This window comes from Polypterus senegalus, chromosome 5 (assembly GCF_016835505.1).
Source record: "Polypterus senegalus isolate Bchr_013 chromosome 5, ASM1683550v1, whole genome shotgun sequence".
NCBI lineage: Eukaryota > Metazoa > Chordata > Cladistia > Polypteriformes > Polypteridae > Polypterus > Polypterus senegalus.
Window position 1 is genome coordinate 60,097,120 of NC_053158.1, and position 13,841 is coordinate 60,110,960.

The 13,841-nt window shown below is 40.3% G+C and overlaps 1 long non-coding RNA gene across 1 annotated transcript in view; it reads right to left on the reverse strand.

Moving 5' to 3' along the window:
* The window catches only part of LOC120529979, a 78,767-nt gene that overhangs the window by 23,182 nt on the left and 41,744 nt on the right, over window positions 1-13,841 (reverse strand). The window contains exon 2 of the long non-coding RNA XR_005633842.1: window positions 10,065-10,149. This is a non-coding gene — a long non-coding RNA (uncharacterized LOC120529979). The remainder of the gene's footprint in view (window positions 1-10,064; window positions 10,150-13,841) is intronic.

The window sequence follows — 13,841 nt, forward strand, 5'->3', positions numbered from 1 at the left end:
TTTTGTATTTGTATTGGGGATTTTGAGTATGAGGATTCTTCTCATTCTATTAATTACATGAAAACTGTAATGGTTTAGATTTTGTAATTTGTTTTGCATTGTCTTGGATGCACTATTAGGCTTTCGATTGCCGCCATTTTGAAATCCTATCGTTAGGTCTGCTTCCCCGCATTTCTAGTGCCTTCTGAAGTCGTGGCCTGTGCTTAATCAATGCAACTGGATAAAAGGACAGCTAGGAAGTCATTTTTTTATCTGATGTGAGGAAACCAAAAATCTCCAAAAGTTTGGGCTTTGGCTTCATTTTGTTCTTGACCTGTTTTTTGTTTGTTTGCTTTCCTACATGTATCTTCCTGTTTTACTCAAAACGTTTTATCTGCAGGTTTCACTGACAGAAGAGTTCTGTTCTGAATATTCACAAAAAGGTGGTTAGTAAAACATTGTTTTGCTCAAAGTATAGGATGTAGAAGACTATGGAAATTGTTGAAAAAAATGTAAATGCTTTTTGACTTTCTGCTTATAAGGTGGCATCACACAAATAAGTGTTCTACTGCCCAGTTTGTGTAAGTTACACAGTTAACTTCACAGTGAAAAATATGCCTGCTTTAAAAAAATAGAATTATAGAAATAATTCAAAAGATGCAAATATTGCACTAGTTAGCAGAGTGATTATATTTTATTGATACAAGTGATACCACATTAAATAAAGAATTCTGTTTTCTCAGACATGCATACTGTCATACTGATACTGTCTCCACCTAGGAAAATGCTATATGAGAGTGTTACAGGAGGTTTGAGGCCGCAGCTTCATTACCCACTGAATTATTGTAACTTACCTAAAAAAAAAAAATTAAATTTGGTTATTAATTTTAAGTTTATTTTTCAGAGATCACTAAATTAAGTTTTTAGAATATTTAGTGTCTTATTGAAGCCCTAACAGTCACAACCTTTATGCGTCATGTAAATTAGTATAAAGTAAGCTTCTTTCAAACCCCTCTTTTGGCTGTTTATATATCTGGAAAATGTAGTGCAAGTCTAGAAGCCCTTTTAATTGTCCTGAACTTTTCCATTCCATATTGAAAAAAACAGAACCCCAAGCACATACTAATGTTTTCTCATACTAATACATATTTCAATACTTGTCCAGTTGTTATGTACTGGGGCAAAGTGATAGTAATGGTTTTAGTTGACATACAAAAACGGGGAGATGAAAATTTTGTCAAAAAACAAACAAGGATCAAAACTGAGAAGACTAAAACTGTATACCATGGGCTCATAATCACTAGACAAAATCCATGGATGGTGAACGTTTCTCAGTTGCTTTTTATTAGGTCAGAAAATATTGAGTGTTAAACCTTAACATTAAACAGTTGGTCAAAATTAAAAGATGCATAGCCAAAATTTCAATAACCTGGAAAACAAAACAAAATGCTGGTAAATCTTCTTCTTCGTCTTCTTTTGGCTGCTCCCGTTAGGGGTCACCACAGCGGATCATTTTCTTTCATATCTTCCTGTCCTCTGGATCTTGGTCTGTTACTCCCATCACCTGCATGTCCTTTCTCACCACACCCATAAACCTTCGCTTAGGCCTTCCTCTTTTCCTCTTCCCTGGCAGCTCTCTCCTTAGCATCCTTCTCCCAATATACCCAGCATCTCTCCTCTGCCCATGTCCAAACCAATGCTTTTGAGAATTTCCACGTCCTATACAACCTGGAAATGCTTGACTCTGCCCTTTATACCATAAAATCACGCTGTTTTGGTGATCGTAACATAGCAACATGATTAGAACACACAAACAAATGACCACAAAATTAAGGCACCAGTTGAAAATAAAATGATGTCATATAACTACACAAAAATAGACCCGAAAAAATCATAACTTCATTAAAATGAAATGTAATAAATTCTCAAGGAAACAAAAGTCCTAAATGAAATAACAACACATGAAAATAACCAAAAAAGACTACAAATTAAAATAAAAGATGAAATTTAATCTTAACACATTGAACTGAAGTATTTAGGTATCTAAAGCCTAAACTCCTCATAGCCTATAAATGTCAATATCCAACATTCCAGATAAGGTCATTTTGTGACAAAGGACATTTTGATACAAGCAAGGGACACTAACTTAACAAGAGATACTCCAAATGGTGGCTATTCAGTCCTTTCAACACACACACACACACACACACCTTTCCAGCAGCCTATGACAGATCTTACAAGAATCTATTTTATTGGCCCTACAGAGACCAGAAACTGGCATCTGCCAATAAAAATAATGAAATCATGAGTTGTAACCAAAAAAATGATCACAGTAATTAAGGCGCAATTAAGACATCCAAAGCACATTAACATATGCTGCATAAAAGAGAAAAAAAAGAAACTTTCAGTTCTTAATTTTTCAAGTGCAAACACTTGAGAGCTAACCTTAAGGTGAGTAGTAGCATTAATTCAAATGCCACCAGGAACTAAATAAACCGATGCATGTGCACATCATGTAACAATGAGGAAACATACAAGAAGGCATGCTGGGAGGAAATGATGACCAGCTGCGAAATTAGAGACTACAGAAATGACTTTGTAACTGAACTTTGAAGAAAGCAACAGCAACAAAATAATACAAACAATAGCAAGACTGGAAAAAGCCATTGGGTGACCGTTGAACCAAAAAATTAAAAAAAAATCAAATTATCAATACTTACATCTACATTTTATGACTGCTTAACATCAAGGCTTATTATTTTTTGTTAAAATTGTTAAAAATGGAAAGGCAAAATTAATTAGATAAATAAGATGAATTTAGGTATACTGCTAAACACAGATACCTTTTGTAAGAGAAGCAGACAACAATGATAAAGAGTTGAGGTACCAGCTGGTCACCCCATAAACCTGATTTGCAAAAAACAAGGAAAAAGTCATGCAATAATTGTGGTGTTCACAACAGAACTGCCAAAGATTAGCTGGTTGTGGGTCCTACTGGCAGGAAGAGGTGGGTTTAAGTGGATGAGAAAAGGTTGCGTTTTCAGAGGTGTTATAGCCATCTATTTCCGGGAGGTGAGATAAAGGCATTAGGACACAGGCAGTAGAATTACAGTCACTCGAGCCCTTCAACTATCCAATATATGCATGTATTTGACACTTTCAATAACTAAAAAGTTAATTATGTGTTTAGTAATGATGGTAATGATGATGAAGCAACTATGGACATTTTGTGTATTACCGTAAGACAACCTAGTCGTAAAGCGTAATTTTCTACTTATAAAATGTAATAGAATGCATTATCCAAAACATTACATAAAGAAGACATATTGATTTCTGCAATAAATATAGCTACTGATATTAAAATGATACAGAAAACATAACTCTTTTGGCTATACTTTACATTTTTCTTGGTTGCTTTTTGCTGGATAGTCAAACAAATACAAGCAGATGAACTTCAATGCAAAAACTGTGACTTTTTAGGGGAAGTGGAGGCATATCATTGTTGTATACATTATTTATTCATTCATTTTATTTTACTACACATCCCTGGTCAAACATCTGTACAGAAGGTACTTTGTTTTATTACATTTGACAATAGCTTCTGAAGATTTATCACAATAGAAAAGCTTTCCAACCTGGAAAGTACTGATGCTATAGATATTCTCAGTAGAGCCTCCTAAAACAATAATAAGGCTTGTGGTGTCTTCTTAGACTTGAGGGCTCACAGAAAATGAAACAGAAACAACATGACACCGAAAAAAATGAGGTTATACTTTATTATTGTAGCTACTATTCAATACACTTTCCAGAACTGGCTACAAAGAATTGTTTTGGATTCTCAGTTGAGTCGTTTTCCCCAAACTCTCACATGATTTCACATTTTCCTTATACAATCAAACATCTAAATATGATTTGGTACACATTTTTTATTACAATAATGTAATATACAGTACATATCTCAGATATATACAGTAAACTCAAACAAGGAAATAAATGAGAATAGGGTGATAATGATAATCAAAATCATGACATTACATTGAATGCAGTTTGGGAATCTTAATGGAGTGTTGGCTGCCCTGTCTACACCTCTTTTCTTTCACATAATATGTTTAGACAAAAAAAAGCTTGACAAATGAGAAGAGATCGTTCAGTCCATATTTAATAGCTAATACCATGTTTTTTCAATATCTCCTCCAGATACTTTTTAAATAAAGATTGTCAAGGTTTGCACATCTCAGTCGTTTGTTACAAATTTCCACTACTCTTTGAGTGAAGAAGGAACTCCTGGCTTCACTCTTAATAACAGCATCAGTGGTTGATGCAGAGTTTGCCCAAATTTCAACTTAATCAGCTGTTATTTTCCATGGAGTATGAGTGGGGATGCGACATTCAATTGCATTTTAAGTTTGGGCATGTGGATGGTTGGAAGAATTTCTGTCATGTTAGACAATTAGTTCACTTGTCATATAGTATGAGCAGTTTCAAAAGACACTTTTCTGATGTTGTTGCCAAATTTCCTGAAACTCATTTTCCAGGAACTGCAGTGATCCTAGGAGCTCTGTTGTCTGGGGCTTTATGCCCCTGGTAGGGTCACCCAAGGCAAAATGGTCCTAGGTGAGAGATGAGACAAAGAGCAGTTCAACCAAACCTCCTATGAAGAACAAAAACTTTGGACGACATTTTCCCTCTCCTGGACGCGGGTCACCGGGGCCCCCCTCTGGAGCCAGGCCTGGAGTTGGGGCTCGATGGCAAGCACCTGGTGGCCGGACCTGCACCCATGGGGCCCGGCCGGGCACAGCCCAAAGAGGCAACGTGGGTCCCCCTTCCCATGGGCTCACCACCTGTAGGAGGGGCCAAGGAGGTTGGGTGCAGTGTGTTGGGTGGTGGCTAAAGGTGGGTACCTTGGCAGTCCGAACCTCGGCTACAGAAGCTGACTCTTGGGATGTGGAATGTCACCTCTCTGAAGGGGAAGGAGCCTGAGCTAGTGCGCGAGGTCGAGAGGTTACAGCTAGATATAGTCGGGCTCACCTCGATGCACAGGTTGGACTCTGAAACCAATCTCCTTGAGAGGGGCTATACTCTCTACCACTCTGGAGTTGCCCCCGTTGAGAGGCGGCGAGCAGGTGTGGGCATACTTATTGCCCCCCTACTTGGAGCCTGTTCATTGGGGTTTACCCCGGTGGACGAAAGGGTGGCCTCCCTCTGCCTTCAGGTGGGGGGACGGGTCCTAACTGTTGTTTGTGCATATGCTCCAAACAGCAGTTTGGAGTACCCACCCTTTTTGGAATCTCAGGAGGGGGTGCTAGAGGGCATACCTTCTGGGGACTCCCTCGTACTGCTGGGAGACTTCAACGCTCACGTGGGCTATGACAAAATTCAGAATGGGCCCTCCAATCTGAACCCGAGCGAAGTTTTGTTATTGGACTTCTGTGCTTGTTACGGATTGTCCATAACGAACACCATGTTCAAGCATAGGGGTGTTCATATGTGCACTTGGCACCAGGACACCCTAGGCCTCAGTTTGATGATTGACTTTGTGGCCGTGTCATCAGACTTGCGGCCACATGTCTTGGACTTTCGGGTGAAGAGAGGGGTGGAGCTGTCTCACCTGGTGGTGAGTAGGCTTTGATGGTGAGGGAGGATGCCGGTCAGGCCTGGTAGGCTGAAACGTGTTGTGAGGCTCTGCTGGGAACGTCTTGCAGAGTTCCCTGTCCGAAGTAGCTTCAACTCACACCTCCGGCAGAACTTCGACTACGTCCTGAAGAAGGTGGGGGACATAGAGTCCGAATGGGCCTCTGTTGTTGAGGCGGCTGACCAGAGCTGTGGCCATAAGGTGGTCGATGCCTGTCGTGGCGGCAATCCCCAAACCTGTTGGTGGACACTGGTGGCGAGGGATGCCGTCAAGCTGAAGAAGGAGTCCTACGGGACCTTTTTGTCTTGTGGGACTCTAGAGGCAGCTAATAGGTACCGGCAGGCCAAGCAGAATGCGGCTTCGGTGGTTGCTGAGGCAAAAACTCGGGTGTGGGAGGAGTTTGGGGAGGCCATGGACTTTCGGTTGGCTTTGAGGAGATTCTGGTCCACCGTCCGGCGTCTCAGGAGGGGGAAGCAGTGCAGTGTCAACACTGTATTGGCGCTTTTCCACTGCATAGTACGGCACAGCACGGTTCAGTACAGCTCACCTTGGTTCGGCTCAGTTCGGCTCGGTTTGCGTTTCGACTGCAGTTTAGTACCGCTTTAGAGTGGGCGGGATTATTCACGTGTCGTTATAGTTGCGCCGCCTCTACTGCCGTGACATCATCGTAAACGTGCCACAAACAAACACACAACAATGGAGCATATCGACGGAATGGTGTTCTTCATTCTCGACATGTGGATGTTTTTAACAGCAAGACGAAGGAGTTTGTTTCAAAAGAGGCTGATGGCAGCCAAAGAAAACACAGCTAAAAAAAACAAGAGAATTTTGGAACTTTTACAACAACACGCAGACAACGACAACACTTTAGCTCAATGACGCACAAGGGTAAGAACCTTCGCTGGCTGTGCTAAAAATCTAGCGGGTCTGTTGTGTCTCATGTCGCAAGTTCAGTGACGCAGTAATGACGATTTTCTCTGGCCAATCAGTGACCAGCAGAGTTTACACGTCACGTTTTGGTAACGGTTCGGTGCGCTTGGAACCTCGGCTGAGGTGGTACTAAAAAAAGGACCAGGTACTGTTCCCAGTGGAAAACCCCCCAAAAGTGAGCTGAACTGAACCGTGTCGTGCCGTACTATGCAGTGGAAAAGCGCCATAAATGGTGGGGATGGTGCGCTGCTGACCTCGACTTGGGACGTTGTGGGTCGGTGGGGGGAGTACTTCGAAGACCTCCTCAATCCCACTAACATTGCCTTTCAATGAGGAAGCAGAGTCTGGGGACTCGGAGGTGGACTCCCCAATCTCTGGGACTGAGGTTATCGAGGTGATCAAAAAACTCCTTGATGGCAGGGCCCTGGGGGTGGATGAGATACGCCCGGAGTTCCTCAAGGCTCTGGATGTTGTAGGACTGTCTTGGTTGACATGTCTCTGCAACATCGCATGGACATTGGGGACAGTGACTCTGGATTGGCAGACCAGGGTGGTGGTCCCCCTCTTTAAGAAGGGGGACCGGAGGGTGTGTTCCAACTAAAGAGGGATCACACTCCTCAGCCTCCCTGGAAAAATCTATTTGGGGGTTCTAGAGAGGAAGGTCCATTGGATAGTCGAACCTTGGATTCAGGAGGAACAGTGTGGTTTTTGTCCTGGTCGCAGAACAGTGGACCAGCTCTACACCCTTAGCAGGGTCCTGAAGGGTGCATGGGAATTTGCCCAACCAGACTACATGTGTTTTGTTGACTTGGAAAAGGCGTTCGACTGTGTCCCTCGGGGAATCCTATGGGGGGTGCTCCGGGAGTATGGGGTCCCGGACTCCATGATAAGGGCTGTTCGGTCCCTGTACAACCGGTGTCAGAGCTTGGTCCGCATTGCCGGCAGTAAGTCGAACCCGTTTTAAGTGAGAGTTGGACTCCGCCAGGGCTGCCCTTTGTCACCGATTCTGTTCATAACTTTTATGGACAGAATTTCTAGGCGCAGCCAGGGTGTTGAGGGGGTCCGGTTTGGTGGACTCAGGATTGGGTCACTGCTTTTTGCACATGATGTTGTCCTGTTTGCTTCATCAAGCCTTGATCTTCAGCTCTCTCTGAATCGGTTCGCAGCTGAGTGTGAAGCGGTTGGGATGGGAATCAGCACCTCCAAATCTGAGACCATGGTCCTCAGCCGGAAAAGGGTGAGGGTTGGGAGCGAGATCCTGACCCAAGTGGAGGAGTTCAAGTATCTTGGGGTCTTGTTCACGAGTGAGGGAAGAATGGAGCGTGAGATTGACAGGTGGATCGGTGTGTTGTCCGCAGTGATGCGGGCTCTGCATCGGTCTGTCATGATGAAAAAGGAGCTGAGCCATAAGGCAAAGCTCTCAATTTACCAGTTGATCTACGTTCCTACCCTCACCTATGGTCATGAGCTATGGGTAGTGACCGATAAGAACGAGATCGCGAATACAAGCGGCTGAAATGAGTTTCCTCCACAGGGTGTCTGGGATTTCCCTTAAAGATAGAGTGAGAAGCTCAATCATCCGGGAGGGGCTCAGAGTAGAGCCGCTGCTCCTCCGCATCAAGAGGAGTCAGATGAGGTGGCTCAGGCATCTGATCAGGATGCCACCTGATCGCCTCCCTGGTGAGGTGTTCCAGGACACTCTGGAAGAACTATGTCTCCCGGCTGGCCTGGGAATGCTTCGGGATTCCCCCGGAAGAGCTAGAAGAAGTGGCCAGGGAGAGGGAAGTCTGAGCATCTCTGTTCCAGTTGCTGCACCCATGACCCGACCTCGAATAAGCGTAAGAGTATGGATGGATGGATGGATGCTTGACCTTATATTTATTACATAGATTCTGGGATAGTTAGTAAATTGAACAAATTCGAAAGTACAAAGTGCTACACATAAGATATTGCATTTACGTATATTGGGCTTTTCAAGACACTCAGAATGCTTTACATAGAAAGATGGAAGGCACTTCAACCACCAGCAATGTGCAGCATCCACCTGAATGATGTAATGGCAGCCATCTTTCACCAGTACACTCACCACACATTAGCTATTATGGGGTGAACATGTGAGAGAGATGGTTATCCAGTTACTGCACTTGGACAATTATTGTATTTGTTCTAATTCTCTGCAATTTTGTCATGTTTTTACATTTATTTTATTATAGTACATTTATTTATTTGGCCAACGTCTTTATCCAAAGCTACATACAACATATGAAAAACAACTGTTCACATTTTTTTTTCCAATTGGAGTACAGGCAGGTGAAGTGACTTGCTCAGTGGGTTACACAGTGGTAGTGGTGGGATTTTAACCCACAACCTCAGGGTTTGAAGTCCAAAGTCTTATTCACTGTGCCACACTATTACGCTAACCTGCTTACAAGTTTATTTTTTCAATTTATACTTTGACTTTTTGGTTACTTTCTTCAAGCATGTAATGTGGACTCTCAGCCAGCTTGACCAGTGTTGGTCTAAAATGTCTCTCTGAATCTTTATGAAAAAGATACCTCTGGTCTAATGCCACACCACTTTCACCATAGCTATTTTTAGTATAATACATTATAATTTCAAAATACATGAATAAATTATCTTTAATGTGCCTTTATTACATTATTTTATTTTTTAAGTGATTGCAATATTTAGATGTACAGTAAGTCTCAGATAGTAGGAACAGGTATGTGTTTCTTTAACAGCACAGTTTAAAAAAATGTGTTGGATTAGTTTGAAATTGCTGAAAATTGTGAGTCCCACACAAGCTAAAAGGGTTTGCTGTTTTATAACTGGAGCAAAGCAGAGTGAATGAGTGTGCGTTAGGAAAGTGGCAAACATGTACTATAGATGCGATAATTCATTTTGGGTCACTCTAGCTCTCATGTGACCTTCTTGTGATTTGCTGAAGTTTCAGTTTGTATCAGTGTTACAATACCAACATAACTACAATATATTTATAATAAAAATATATATATTAAATATGGAAACATTGTCCTGTGATAGAATGATGACTCATCTAAGAATGGTTCCTGCCTAGCACCAGATGTCACAGTGATAGAATCCAGCTACCCAGGATCCATAATTGTAATAACTGGGTTTGGAACTTGATTAATTAATGCATTTTTTTGTAAATTGTTGATTGATAGATAGATAGATAGATAGATAGATAGATAGATAGATAGATAGATAGATACTTTATTAATGAAAGAATAGTATTCTGGCCATATGTTTCACCTCACAAGTTTTGTTGGCTGAAGCAGGCTACCCAACTGCTGCTTCAAAAATCTGACATAGGCCTATGCTGCAATAAGCATGGCTGCAGTGAATTAAATTTTCCATCCATCGACTTGTCTGAGTAACTCTGCAATCATTTTTTCAGAAATTACCTTGCGGCTCATGTAGCTTAGATTATTTAAGTTGTGCATGTTCAGTATGCTATTATAACAGAATTTAATACATTTTTCATTATATATTATACAAATACCTTGCAGTGGACTGGTGTCTGATGCACAGCTGGTTCTTGCCCTAAAACCAGTTCACTAAGGGTAGACTCTGACTTTCCATGGACCCTGTAACAGAATAAACTGAATAAGAATATTGACAGATGGATAGAAGAATGGAAAGATATTATACACTGTTAATAGAAGACTATTCTCCTGGCATCTCTTCAAAACTGCAGTAATGCCAAGAAACAAGCTATACCAAAAGGCAAGAATATATTTTATTAAAAAAAGAAAAAAAAAACACAAACAGCAGGAGGATCAACAGAGGAAGGATGCAATGAAACAGAGAAAATTAAATGTCAATCACTATCTACTACCTTGAAGAAACTTGAAACTGCTACCCAACTGCACTCATCACCTAAATACCACTTTACCTCAACACCCCATCTCCTTCACTTTCTTATCTTTCTTTCTGCTCCAAACTCAGTGGTTCCACAGCTCAAGGTAACTTTAAGACTCATATCAAGGAAATTTGTTGACCAAATTCTGGAGTCAGATTTGACTCTCTTTAGCTACAGAAAAAGTCAGCCTGGAGTTCTCTTTAGTGTACCTTGATCATTTTGTGCCCACGAACACACCTATAAGCTGTTGATGATATCCAGTTGTGCCCGTCATGTGCTCCAGAGGACCACATGGTATCAGCTAGAATATCTGGAGGTCTCAATAATGTTCCAATCTGCATGAAGGAGCACCTTCTCCAGCTAATCCTGGCAAACACAAACTTCTTGTTACCCTAGATTATCTGTCTATGTTGTAAACTAAAATCCCAAACTAAGAATATCCAAAGCAAGGAAATCACACAGCCCAAAATCCTTCTGGTTTCAGTTTAGACTTTTATTAAAATAATAAAAAGCTGTGTTTGGTCACCGGAGACAGGTGCTGTTCATGAGCACTAGGACATTTTTATACATAGCTTAACCTATGTAAGATACCTTAATAAGCCTGCTATGGTAATGGACAACACCTAATAGCATTTTGACACTTTTGTGTGGTTGCCCTTCAGTCACACCCACTTCTCAATTAATTTCTGTCTATCTATGCCCCTTATTTATTATGCTAATGATCAGTACCTCTTGGAATTTTGCAATTTCCTTATTGCTAATCCTTCACCTAGTCTTTAGCAATGGTTTTCAGGGTGTCATTTTACATTGGTGGAGTGGTTACATGCAAGACTAAGTGCATAACAGTGCTTAAACCATATTGGTGAGATTACAATATACTTTAAAATTAATAATGTCTTTTAAGGTACAGAATTACATAGTAAAATAAGTGCTAAATTAAAATAACTGCTTAATCGTATTGTAAATTCTAATTTATGCACATTTTTTATTCTACTTATCCAGTGAGTAATATAGAATATCCAGTATATAGACATGTATATATATGTCCATATCTATTCAGCATCACTATAGCTAACTCTGTACGCAACCTCAAGGTGGTAATTTATGACCAGCTGTCCTTTGTTGACCATGTTGCAATGGTCTTTTGGTCTTACAGATTCACTCTATACAACATTCACAAGATCTGACTGTATCTGAGAGAATATGGAGCACAATTTTTGTTCCAAGCTTTGGTATTGTTACATCTGGACTATTGCAACTCTCTACTGGCAGGGTACTAGTATGTGCTATCATCCAGTACAGATGATTCAAAATGTAGCGGTACATCTGCTGTTCAACCAGTCAAGCTGCTCACACATTAATCTTCTTTTCAGATAACTAAATTGGCTCACTGCAGCAGTACAAGTTAAGTTTTAAATCCTTGATGCTGACTTACAGAGTAGTCAGTGGGTCAGTATCCTATATATATATATATATATATATATATATATACTCTAGGGTGCTGTGCCCCCTACTCGCTTCTCTCGCCAACCCCCATGTGGGCCCTACATGCTAGTCATTTCAATGACCTGCCGCTTGCGACGAATCATGCTGTGCTTTTGGATAAACACAAATATCAACTCTGTCTTTGATATCTCCGTCTTTTGAAACTATTATCGCTGATAATTCGTCACATGTTGGTTTATTATATATGCGAGTGTGATCTTTCGGATTCATATAGAAAACCAAGAAAACTTCTTTGTCCGTGTTTTTCAGATAAATTTTGTGTAAAGTGCGATACTTTTGAACGTATGCATTTGTATCCATTATTGGCTGTCGAATATCTAATACGTCCAATTGCTTAACTCTTTTGATTCTATGTGCATTGCTTCTCCGTGATCAAAAATATAAACCTGACCGAATTGTGGTTTCTTTGAAATTAAACTTATAGTAGCTTTAATTGTTGCGGGACCATATATTCTCATAGCGTATGGTCCTGAATCGTGTAAATCTACGTTTTGAGCTTTGAATGATGCGAATGTGAACACATAATTGTAGATTCAGATATTTTGCCTATAGTGTTTGTGGATTTCACTTTCACCAAATAACAAATCATTTATTTCTTGCAGATACACTTCTTTATTGGGAAGAACCACTACTTTACCCTGACTGCAACACAAATAGACAATCTACAAGTATCTGACTTAAACTTTAAAGCCGAACATTATCTACATACATCTGTCATATCACCTATGTCCAAATATTCAATCCCTTTTCGCTTTAGCTTTATTTGACCGAGTCATTATTTCCATTTGTTAGCGCTAATGTGATCTATGCTATCAGTTTTTTGAGACTTGTGAAATTTATTACATTCATAATCTCTAACCTGCTCTGCATGTGTATCACGTCAAAGATTTTTGAAGCTCTTTACTGGTGTCTGGTGATGCCACCTCAGCATGACATCAGACCTTAATCTACACTCTTAATGTGTAACTCTTAGCTGGTGGATTGAGGTGCCCACCTCCATTTGAGATTCTTACTCCCTCAAAGAAACATTTTAAGACTCTTTGGTATGGTAAATTTCTGTCTAACTGATTTAGACTTTGCAATTTATTCTGAACTTTTTGACTAATGATGATCAATTTCGTAACCTTGTCCCATTCCTAAACAGTCTCCCATACTGATGTTTACTTGATTATATTGACCTCCTTTGTAAGGTGCATTGGATAAAAGAGTCTTCTAAGCAAGTAAATGTAAATGTAGAAGTAAAACTGTGTAGTTCTTTAAGAGCAGAATTTCCAAGGCCCAGTGCTAGTCAAAGATAACATGCACTGTTCCACATCACCAGACATAAAACAGCCAGCTAGCACTAGACCAAGTGCACTGCAAGGCTGCATTGTATTAACTGTGACAGGCAAGAGAAAAAAAAGTGCACTTCCTGTGTCACAGGCTCAGGAGTAAAGTAAAGCAAACTCACAATATCCCATTCTCTGTGCAAGATGCAAAGTGAAGCTGAAAATTATATTAGGGCTCTTAAGTGTGAAATGTAGTCAGATGATCAATGCCCTTAAATTTATACTGAGCTATAAATTCAAATAGTTGTTAAAAGAGTGTTTTTCATATTGAAATAAAAGGGGATTTAAAATGCAAACAGTTATCCTTAATATCTGAAGTATCTTCAAGGTCCAAAGACAATGGGAGTTTCAGAATAATATATGGAGAATGATTCAGATGTACAACCCCAATTCCAATGAAGTTGGGACGTTGTGTAAAACGTAAATAAAAACAGAATACAATGATTTGCAAATCCTTTTCAACCTACAGTGGTGTGAAAAACTATTTGCCCCCTTCCTGATTTCTTATTCTTTTGCATGTTTGTCACACAAAATGTTTCTGATCATCAAACACATTTAACCATTAGTCAAATATAACACAAGT